We start from the raw sequence: 12,238 nt of genomic DNA on the forward strand, positions 1-12,238 counted from the left end.
TGCTGCTGTGTGAACACTGGAGCAGGACAGAAGATGGTGTTTGGTCGAGGAACTCAACTGACTGTCGAGTCAAGTAAGAGATTTCTGTCTGATTCCTCCAGAAAAAAACAAAAAATACATTTATACAAGATTATTGGTGTCTATAGAGTCTAAGAGATTGATTGATTAATTGACAAGATGTGTAGCAGAGGACGTTAAAGTCAGTAATGATCAGTTTCAGGCCTCCAGAAAGAAGAATTATTGGATTCTGATCTTTGGTTTCTCGGTGATGTTCAGGAACAGAAGTTAGTCGTGTTTAACTAGTCGGATCGAGCTGCTCGTTAGTGTTTTAATTGTTTCTTTAATGATTTGATGACTTCAGTCTGACGGGTGAATGACTGAGTTGTGTTGCAGTTGAGTTTCTGTGTTTTTGTCACGTGTTGTGTTGCTGTGTGAAGGGATCTGGTGTCGATAAAATCCTGTTTGGAGCTGGAACTAAACTGACTGTGGACTCCTGTAAGTCTGCTCATCTTTTATCATCCTGTCAATCAAATTAAAAACACTCCGAGCTTCACAAATGTGTTTTTTTTACCGAAACACAAAAGCTCCAGTTGTCTTTGTCTCACGTTAAAATCAACTCTAAATCTACATAACTGTGTTTTATTGTTCTGATTGGTTGACTCATTCAGAAGCCTTTTCTGTCTCTTTTCATTCAAATGGTTCATTTTTGTGGCTACTGATCAATAATTCAGACATAAATAAACAGCTGATCAGTGATACTGAGGGTGCCGGCTCATCCAAATCATTGTGAAGAAAGTTTTTGGTTGCAGATTGACAGTTTCCATCTTTTCTGTGAACTTTTATCTAAAGACATAAACAAACAGAAAAGATTTAATTCAGCTGATTAAACCCTCCGACATGTTTCTCTTCTTTGGGTCAGAAAATATTACTGTAATAATATTATTTATAGTCGACTTTCTTGTCAGATTGTTGGTGATTTTAAGTTTCTGGCTTCTTGTTTTTGACTAAAACCCCGCTGCAGTTGGTTGAGATGTTGAGGCTGCTGTTGTAGTTTGAGCAGTTTGAGGTTTATGTGATGAGACTCGACACTGTGTGAAAACTGGAGGCTACGAAAAAATCCTGTTTGGCTCCGGAAGCAAACTGACCGTCGAGTCCAGTAAGTTCAAAACCATAAAAAACTGTTTGACTTATTTTGAAACACATTGTCTTCAGTCTTCAGAGTGATTATTGATCCGGATAGATTGTTCAAAGTAGAAAAACTGACTTTTGATCAGTAAGTTTGTTATAGGTTGTTAAGATCACACAGGATCTTTAAATATCTGTACAATCAGTCCACTGCTTCAGTAATATGTTGAAATAATACAGAATATTGTAAACACAACTTTTATTGAAGCAAGAAAGTTTCAGCCAGATTAAAATTATCTTGTAAATTAATTAATTCAAAATAAAACACATCAAATATGAAGAAAGTTTTAAGAAAAGGAATAAAACAGATGATCTGTTTTATAAGATGATATAAAACTGATAAAATAAGAGGAGTTAATACATTATTACAACAAATATGAAAACAGAAATCCATCAGTTGTGACAGAAAGTTAAGAAAACTTTACAAAGAGCAACGATTTAAAAGCAGGTCAGTGGATCAGAAACAGTAACGTTCATGTGGAAGCTGAGAGAAAACGTGTTAAAATGAAATAAAAACTTAATTTGAGCAGATTTTTGAGCTCAGTGTGGTTGAGCTGATGATTCTGTGTGAGGACAGTAACACTGTGTGACTTCATCTGGCGGAAGGAAGATTTTCTTTGGAGAAGGAACCAAACTGATTATTAGCAGCAGTGAGTAACTGATGAATTATTTTACAGCATCACTGTGAGTTTTGATCATATTACCAAAGCAGCTGGACACCAAATATAGTTTTAAAACAAACTGTGAGGCTGCTGATATAGGAGCTCATGTAATAAAGTATACTTATCGTAATATTTCATGTTATATATATGTTAACGAGCCTCAAACATCAGACAAGTTTACAAAAAACACGCCTGAAATGTCTAGAAATCAGATATGTACATGTGTGTATTAATAACATGTGAAGTATCTGAAATTAACATGCGTCTGTGTGAATATTTCACATGTGAAATATTGAATTTCAGGTTTATCAAATGTAAAATTGTAAAAAACCTTTAGTCAGACAGATCTGCCCTGACAGGTTTAATTAATCAGGTTTATTTAATCCTATTTTAATCAAACTGAGCAAAGCCAGATACGTTTTTTTGAGTCTCTTTATATCTTTTCCTCTGATTTCTCGAACCTTTGATCATCTCAGTAATATTTCTTCCATCTTACGGTCACCTCTGACCTTTGACCTTCTGACTTTTGGTCATTTTTCATGTTTGGCTTGCAGCGGTTGAGTTTGTTGTCCTGTAGTTTGACGCCTGAGTGAAGCTGAGTGTTTTTGTTGGGTGCTCTCGTGTTGTGTGAATGTTGGTGGACGAGAGAAACTCATCTTTGGTTCTGGTTCTCTGTTAGTGGTTCAGTCCAGTAAGTCCCATCTTCTATTTTATCTTTTCTGATGTAAAAAGTCGTTGTGAGAGTATTAACTGACGAGTGGATGCTGTTGACAGTGATGAAAATGATTCATTTGACTCTTCAGACTCTTAAAGTCAGAAAATAAGTAGAACATTTAGTTTTAGCTGCTGCAGTTTTCAGTAGAGTCAGTGAGGTTTGTGTGCTGAGGCTTCAGGCTGTGTGACATACGGCTCTGGTGCAAACAAGATTATCTTTGGAAGTGGCACCAAACTGCTCGTTACTGCCAGTAAGTAGAACTAATTTCATTCTGTGGTGAAACTGTTTAACTTTAAGCAGCAGACAGACAGACGGACTGAATTAAAGCTTCATTTACAGAAGAAAACATCAGATCATTCAACTGTTCAACAGCTACAAAAAGCCAGAACATAATCATAATCACAAGAATAAATGCATCAATTAAGACTAATTATAAAAAGCATCATCACTTAAAACCTTCCTTTAAAACTAACGTTTATTTTTGATTAAAATTGCAGTTTATTCTAAAGTTTTTCTAAATGTAGTTTGGTTCAGTTTGTGTTATGATGCTTCATGTTGTGTGAATACTGGAAGTGGAATTAAGCTCGTCTTTGGAAGTGGAACCAGATTAACCATTGAAACCAGTGAGTACAAATATAGATCATAAACTTCATATTGAACAGCAATAATCTGAATCATTAATACATTAATCAGCATCTAAAGCACTAAAATAATCTGCATATAATCTCTGCTGCAAATTAAATATATAAATATATAAACATTATTGTTTAATATGACTGAAATTTAATAACAAAAGTCTAAAATGTAGAAAAGAAGTTTTTCTTAAATGTAGTTTGGTTCAGTTCATCTCTGCTGAGTTTATGTTATGATGCTTCATGTTGTGTGAATACTGGAGGTGCATATGATAAATTCATCTTTGGAAGTGGAACCAGATTAACCATTGAACCCAGTGAGTACTGATATCAATCTTTAACTGTGTTAATCATATAAATCATAAAATCATAAATACGTCAACTGTTAAGTAGCCGCGCTAATAAGAATCATCAATGTTTTAATCACTAACATGGTCCCTATATAATTTATACTGTAAAGTAAATATCATAACTTAAATTTTATTTATTATATGTAATTATATTGTGAGTTGATTTAGAACAAAAATAATGACATGAATGTGATCAAACAGGCAAAAGTCTAAAATGTAAAAAAACTATGATTAAATGACAGGAACTCCTCTTTTAAATCTTTAAATCTGGATGTTTATGTTTAAAATTAGTTTGTAAGTTTTCTAAATGTAGTTTGGTTCAATTCATCTCTGCTGAGTTTGTGTTATGATGCTTTATGTTGTGTGAATACTGGAAGTGGAAATAAGATCTTCTTTGGAAGTGGAACCAGATTAACCATTGAAACCAGTGAGTACTTTCATATCAAAACATAAATGTTAATGTTAAATATGACTGAAATTTTATAACAGTTAGTTTTATAACAAAAGTCTCAAATGTAGAAAAGAAGTTTTTCTTAAATGTAGTTTGGTTCAGTTTGTCTCTGCTGAGTTTGTGTAATGATGCTTCATGTTGTGTGAATACTGGAGGTGGATATAATAAGATCATCTTTGGAAGTGGAACCAGATTAACCATTGAACCCAGTAAGTCCTGATAAAGATCATAAACATTATTAATATGGAGCATCTTTAAAAGCAAACTTTACTTGTGTTATACATAAAAAACAGGAAAATAGATAAAAACATTAACAGCTGCTGCTGATGAAAATTATTCAGACAAAAAGAAAAGTTTTTGCTTTAGCTGCTGCAGTTTTCAGTAGAGTCAGTGAGGTTTGTGTGCTGAGGCTTCAGGCTGTGTGACATACGGCTCTGGTGTAAACAAAATTATCTTTGGAAGTGGCACCAAACTGCTCGTTACTGCCAGTAAGTCGAACTAATTTCATTCTGTGGTGAAACTGTTTAACTTTAAGCAGCAGACAGACAGACGGACTGAATTAAAGCTTCATTTACAGAAGAAAACATCAGATCATTCAACTGTTCAACAGCTACAAAAAGCCAGAACATAATCATAATCACAAGAATAAATGCATCAATTAAGACTAATTATAAAAAGCATCATTACTTAAAACCTTCCTTTAAAACTAATGTTTATTTTTGATTAAAATTGCAGCTTATTCTAAAGTTTTTCTAAATGTAGTTTGGTTCAGTTTGTGTTATGATGCTTCATGTTGTGTGAATACTGGAGGTGGAACTAAGTTCGTCTTTGGAAGTGGAACCAGATTAACCATCGAAACCAGTGAGTACAAATATAGATGATAAACTTCATATTGAACAGCAATAATCTGAATCATTAATACATTAATCAGCATCTAAAGCACTAAAATAATCTGCATATAATCTCTGCTGCAAATTAAATATATAAATATATAAACATTATTGTTTAATATGACTGAAATTTAATAACAAAAGTCTCAAATGTAGAAAAGAAGTTTTTCTTAAATGTAGTTTGGTTCAGTTCGTCTCTGCTGAGTTTGTGTTATGATGCTTCATGTTGTGTGAATGCTGGAGGTGCAAGTAATAAGCTCTTCTTTGGAAGTGGAACCAGATTAACCATTGAACCCAGTGAGTACTGATATCAATCTTTAACTGTGTTAATCATATAAATCATAAAATCATAAATACGTCAACTGTTAAGTAGCCGCGCTAATAAGAATCATCAATGTTTTAATCACTAAAATGGTCCCTATATAATTTATACTGTAAAGTAAATATCATAACTTAAATTTTATTTATTATATATAATTATATTGTGAGTTGATTTAGAACAAAAATAATGACGTGAATGTGATCAAACAGGCAAAAGTCTAAAATGTAAAAAAACTGTGATTAAATGACAGGAACTCCTCTTTTAAATCTTTAAATCTGGATGTTTATGTTTAAAATTAGTTTGTAAGTTTTCTAAATGTAGTTTGGTTCAATTCATCTCTGCTGAGTTTGTGTTATGATGCTTCATGTTGTGTGAATACTGGAAGTGGAGGAAATAAGATCGTCTTTGGAAGTGGAACCAGATTAACCATTGAAACCAGTGAGTACTGATATAGATCATAAACTTTATATTTAACAGCAATAATCTGAATCATTAATACATTAATCAGCATCTTCACTAAAATAATCTGCATATAATTGCTGCTGCAAATTAAATATATCAAAACATAAATGTTAATGTTAAATATGACTGAAATTTAATAACAAAAGTCTCAAATGTAGAAAAGAAGTTTTTCTTAAATGTAGTTTGGTTCACTTTGTCTCTGCTGAGTTTGTGTTATGATGCTTCATGTTGTGTGAATACTGGAGGATATAATAAGATCATCTTTGGAAGTGGAACCAGATTAACCATTGAACCCAGTAAGTCCTGATAAAGATCATAAACATTATTAATATGGAGCATCTTTAAAAGCAAACTTTACTTGTGTTATACATAAAAAACAGGAAAATAGATAAAAACATTAACAGCTGCTGCTGATGAAAATTATTCAGACAAAAAGAAAAGTTTTTGCTTTAGTTGCTGCAGTTTTGGGATTATTTAAATATTATTTAAAGGTTTTATGGCACTAAATGGTTAAAAGCTTGTCTCAGTTATATTGAAAATAATCATAATCAGTACGTTGACTTAGCATGTACCAGTAAAAGCATCAAATATAATAATCAATCACATCATTGCTAAAACAGTTTGTTCAGTATCTCCACTGTAAATACGAATATAAATATAATTATTTAGGCAAAAGTCTCAAATGTAAAAATTTTTATAAATGAAGTTTGGTTCAGTTTTTGTTATGATGCTTCATGTTGTGTGAATTATGGAAGTTCATCTAAGATCATCTTTGGAAGTGGAACCAGGTTAACCATTGATGCCAGTAAGTCCTGATATATATACTGTAAAAAACAACTTAAGTGTTTGACATAAATATATGCAAAATTAGAATACATATATATATATATATATACAATATGTAAAAATATATAGAAAACTGTAGTTAGCTGGACTGATTAGACTCTTTAGGCTCATAAAATAAACACAAAATAGAAAATAATTCAATATAACACTCGTGATTATCGGTAATGAAGAAAATTGAAGAATCATCCAGCTAAAACAAAGATATAAAAGATTTTTTATGATAAATTGCTGAAAGATTGTCATTATTATAATAATCAGATTTTATTTCACATTCATTAATTTATTAATCAACCCTAAAACTGTTTATTCAGAGTCCATTTTGTACAGTAAATATCAGTGTAATTATAATGTGCATTTATTTTTCATCAAATTAGTGTCTTATTTATGTACCTGGAGTGTAAACAGTTTGTGTTATGATGCTTCATGTTGTGTGAATACTGGGAATAAGATCACCTTTGGAAGTGGAACCAGATTAATCATTGAACCCAGTGAGTACTGATATAGATCATAAATATTATTTAGTATCTTTAAGAGCAAACTTTACCTTTGTTAAACATATAAAACCAGAATACTGAAACAGATCATAAACATTATTTATACGGAGCATCTTTAAAAGCAAACTTTATGGTATTTTACAAAACCATAATAATAATAATAATAATCATCACTGAAATAGTTTGTTCAGTATCTCTATTGTACTGTAAATATCAACATTTAGACTTTAATTATAATACACAGTATTTCTATAATGTAACAGCTGCTTATTTTTGTGACTGGAATGTAATTGTTCGTGTAGAAATCTCAAATTATTATGAAGGGAACTAATCTTTTAAATTAAATCTGGATACTTAATTGGAAGGTTAATATTTCACTACTACAGTTTTTCTAAATGTAGTTTGGTTCAGTTTGTCTCTGCTGAGTTTGTGTTATGATGATTCATGTTGTGTGAATACTGGAGGAAATAAGATCTTCTTTGGAAGTGGAACCAGATTAACCATTGAACCCAGTAAGTACTAATATAGATCATTAACATTATTATTATTATTATGGAACATCTTTAAAAGCAAACTTTACCTGTGTTAATCATATAAATCATAAAATCATAAATACATCAACTGTTAAGTAGCCGCGCTACTTAGAATCATCAATGTTTTAATCACTAACATGGTCCCTATATAATTTATACTGTAAAGTAAATATCATAACTTAAATTTTATTTATTATATATAATTATATTGTGAGTTGATTTAGAACAAAAATAATGACGTGAATGTGATCAAACAGGCAAAAGTCTAAAATGTAAAAAATTATGATTAAATGACAGGAACTCGTCTTTTAAATCTTTAAATCTGAATGTTTGTGATTAAAATTAGTTTGTCAGTTTTTCTAAATGTAGTTTGGTTCAGTTTGTCTCTGCTGAGTTTGTGTTATGATACTTCATGTTGTGTGAATACTGGAGGTGGAAGAAATAAGATCTTCTTTGGAAGTGGAACCAGATTAAACATTGAAACCAGTGAGTACAAATATAGATCACAAACTTTATATTTCACAGCAATAATCTGAATCATTAATACATTAATCAGCATCTAAAGCAATAAAATAATCTGCATATAATCTGTGCTGCAAATTAAATGTTATTGTTAAATATGACTGAAATTTTATAACAATAGTCTCAAATTAAAAAATTATGTTTTCTTAAATGTAGTTTGGTTCAGTTCGACGAAAATTATTCAGGCAAAAGAAAAGTGTTTGCTTTAGTTGGATGTTGCTGCAGTTTTGGGATTATTTAAAGATTATTTAAAGGTTTTATGGCACTAAATGGTTAAAAGCTTGTCTCAGTTATATTGAAAATAATCATAATCAGTACGTTGACTTAGCATGTATCAGTAAATGCATCAAATACAATAATCAATCACATCATTGCTAAAACAGTTTGTTCAGTATCTCCACTGTAAATACGAATATAAATATAATCATTCAGGCAAAAGTCTCAAATGTAAAAATGATGTTTTTGTAAATTAAGTTTGGTTCAGTTTTTGTTACGATGCTTCATGTTGTGTGAATACTGGAAGTTCATATAAGATCATCTTTGGAAGTGGAACCAGATTAACCATTGATGCCAGTAAGTGCTGATATATATAATGTAAAAAACAACAGTACAGTGTTTGACATAAATATATGCAAAATTAGAATACATATATATACATAAAAAAATATGTAAAAATATATAGAAAACTGTAGTTAGCTGGACTGATAGATAAGTGAATAGCTGCTCATTAGATTCTTTAGGCTCATAAAATAAACACAAAATAGAAAATAATTCAATATAACACTTGTTGTGATTATCGGTAACGAAGAAAACTGAAGAATCAGAATCAGAATCCAGCTAAAACAAAGATATAAAAGATTTTTTTATGATAAATTGCTGAAAGATTGTCATGATTATAATAATTACATTTTATTTCACATTCATTACTTTATTAATCAACCCTATAACTGTTTATTCAGAGTCCATTTTGTGCAGTAAATATCAGTGTAATTATAATGTACATTTATTTTTCATCAAATCAGTGTCTTATTTATGTACCTGGAGTTTAAACAGTTTGTGTTATGATGCTTCATGTTGTGTGAATACTGGGAGTAAGTTCACCTTTGGAAGTGGAACCAGATTAATCATTGAACCCAGTAAGTAATGATATAGATCATAAATATTATTTAGTATCTTTAAGAGCAAACTTTACCTTTGTTAAACATATAAAACCAGAATACTGAAACAGATCATAAACATTATTTATACGGAGCATCTTTAAAAGCAAACTTTATGGTATTTTACAAAACCATAATAATAATAATAATAATCACTGAAATAGTTTGTTCAGTATCTCTATTGTACTGTAAATATCAACATTTAGACTTTAATTATAATACACAGTATTTCTATAATGTAACTGCTGCTTATTTTTGTGACTGGAATGTAATCGTTCGTGTAGAAATCTCAAATTATTATGAAAGGAACTAATCTTTTAAATTAAATCTGGATACTTAATTGGAAGGTTAATATTTCACTACTACAGTCTTTCTAAATGTAGTTTGGTTCAGTTCGTCTCTGCTGAGTTTGTGTTATGATGATTCATGTTGTGTGAATACTGGAGCTGCAGATAAGCTCATCTTTGGAAGTGGAACCAGATTAACCATTGAACCCAGTAAGTACTAATATAGATCATTAACATTATTATTATTATTATGGAACATCTTTAAAAGCAAACTTTACCTCTGTTATACATATAAAACCAGACTAGAAAAGATTCAACATTCATTCAACTCTTCAGGTTCATAAAAATCAACACAAAGTAGAAAATAATAAAGTATGACACAACAACAACAACGTTTGTATAAAACCAGGAATACAGCACCATCCAGCTAAAGCAAAGAGTTCAAGTTTTTGTATGAGTGTAAATAGTTGAAAGACTAACCTGATCATATTAAATACATCAAGAAAAAGTATCCAACTAATCAGAATGATCAATGTATTTAACTAAAACAGTTTATTTAGTTAGTACTGTGCAGCAATTGTCAAAATTTACATTTACATATAATTCATGTTGATAATGTACATTTATCTTTAAATCAAATAGAGAATTATTTTGTGTCTTTTGAAAGTTTGGTTCAGTTTGTCTCTGCTGAGTTTGTGTTATGATGCTTCATGTTGTGTGAATGATGGATTTAAGTTAATCTTTGGAAGTGGAACCAGATTAACCATTGATCCCAGTAAGTACTGATATAGATCATAAACATTATTAATATGGAGTATCTTTAAAAGCAAACTTTACCTGCGTTATACATAAAAACCAGAACAGTTAACATAAAAGAAAGTTGTTGTAGTCGTGATGTATTTAGTTGCGGACTTATAAAATCAACTCAGAGTGGAAAATAATTGAGCAACACTTGTGTTAAACACAAAACAGCAGATATTAGAATTGACATATTATTTTTGATATATGATTTATTATGTGCCAGTGTTTTAAATGAAAATAGAAACCAAAGTCTAAAATGTAAAACATTAATGACTCGTTTTTCTGAACGGAGTTTGGTTCAGTTTGTGTTATGATGCTTCGTGTTGTGTGACTTCTGGGAATCAATATAAGATCTTCTTTGGAAGTGGAACCAGATTAAACATTGAACCCAGTAAGTACTGATATAGATCATAAATATTATTTAGTATCTTTAAAATGAAACTTTACCTGTGTTTTACATACAAAACCATAAAAATAGTTGAAAGTACTGTCAACTGCTGATGATGATAGAAATGATTCAGACGAACAGTTTTAAGTTTAGTTTGTTCAGTATCTCTATGGTTCAGCATTCAGTTTATGACTGAAATTTAATTATTCAGGAAAAAGTCTTAAATGCAGAAATGATGATTGTGTGACTATATTTAAGGGTAAATGTGATTCTTCACTACGTATTTTTCTAAATAGAATTTGGTTCAGATCGACACTGCTGAGTTTGTGTAATGGAGATCCATGTTGTGTGTATACTGGGAATCAAGTTAAGCTCATCTTTGGAAGTGGAACCAGATTAACCATTGATCCCAGTAAGTAATGATATAGATCATATACAAAAGCATATATACGTTTTTACAGAAGTACATACAAACCCAGACTAGAAGATTAAAAACTATTAAATAGTCAATTGTAGTCAGTTATAACACCTGCCTGCAGTGATGGAAATTTAAGTGAAATCTTCAGGCTCAGAAAACCTGCAGTTTTCTTGTTATTCAAAGATTTAAAGAAGGTTTTATTAAACAAAATGAGTGAAAGATTGTCTTCATCTCATTAACCATGAATATTATAATAATGAAATACACTGTAAATTCTAATTAGTCAAACTTATTTATAAAAAGCATGCAAACTGAGTGGAACAGGTGTTGTATGCTGTACTAACTAATGCTTATCCAGTATACTTACACTTGAGTTTAAGTAACTAAAAGAAAAACCTGTATAGAGTACTTAATCATTTACTTTAGACGTACTCTTAGTATAGACTACTCACAATTACTATTTCAAACAACTAAATCATTTCAAGCGTACATGAATTCATGTAGATATTTCTAAATCTCTCAGTAGTTGTTTTAAATGTAGTTGAGCTGAGTTTGTGTTATGATGCTTCATGTTGTGTGAATGCTGGAGGATTTAAGATCTTCTTTGGAAATGGAACCAGATTAACCATTGAACCCAGTGAGTACTGATATAGATCATAAACTTTATCTTTAACAGCAAAATCTGAATCATTAATGCATTAATCAACATCATGACTAAAATAATCTGCATATAATCTCTGCTGCAAAGTAAATATCAAAATATAAATGTTATTGTTAAATATAACTGAAATTTTATAATAAAAGTCTCAAATTAAAAAATTATGTTTTCTTAAATGTAGTTTGGTTCAGTTCGTCTCTGCTGAGTTTGTGTTATGATGCTTCATGTTGTGTGAATACTGGAGGTGCATATAAGATCATCTTTGGAAGTGGAACCAGATTAACCATTGAAGCCAGTGAGTACTAAAATAGATCATTAACATTATTAATTTGGAGCATCTTTAAAAGCAATTATATGAATTTTAAAATCATAAATACATCAACTGTTAAGTAGCTGTGCTAATAAGAATCATAAATGTTTTAATCAAAAGCACCATCACTAACATGGTCCCTATATAATTTATAC

At 30.5% G+C, this 12,238-nt stretch overlaps 1 gene segment (V, D, J or C); it reads left to right on the plus strand.

Annotated features, from left to right (window-relative positions):
* Nucleotides 1-12,238, plus strand: part of LOC121909335 — a 53,479-nt gene that overhangs the window by 977 nt on the left and 40,264 nt on the right.

This window comes from Thunnus maccoyii, chromosome 12 (assembly GCF_910596095.1).
Source record: "Thunnus maccoyii chromosome 12, fThuMac1.1, whole genome shotgun sequence".
Lineage (NCBI taxonomy): Eukaryota > Metazoa > Chordata > Actinopteri > Scombriformes > Scombridae > Thunnus > Thunnus maccoyii.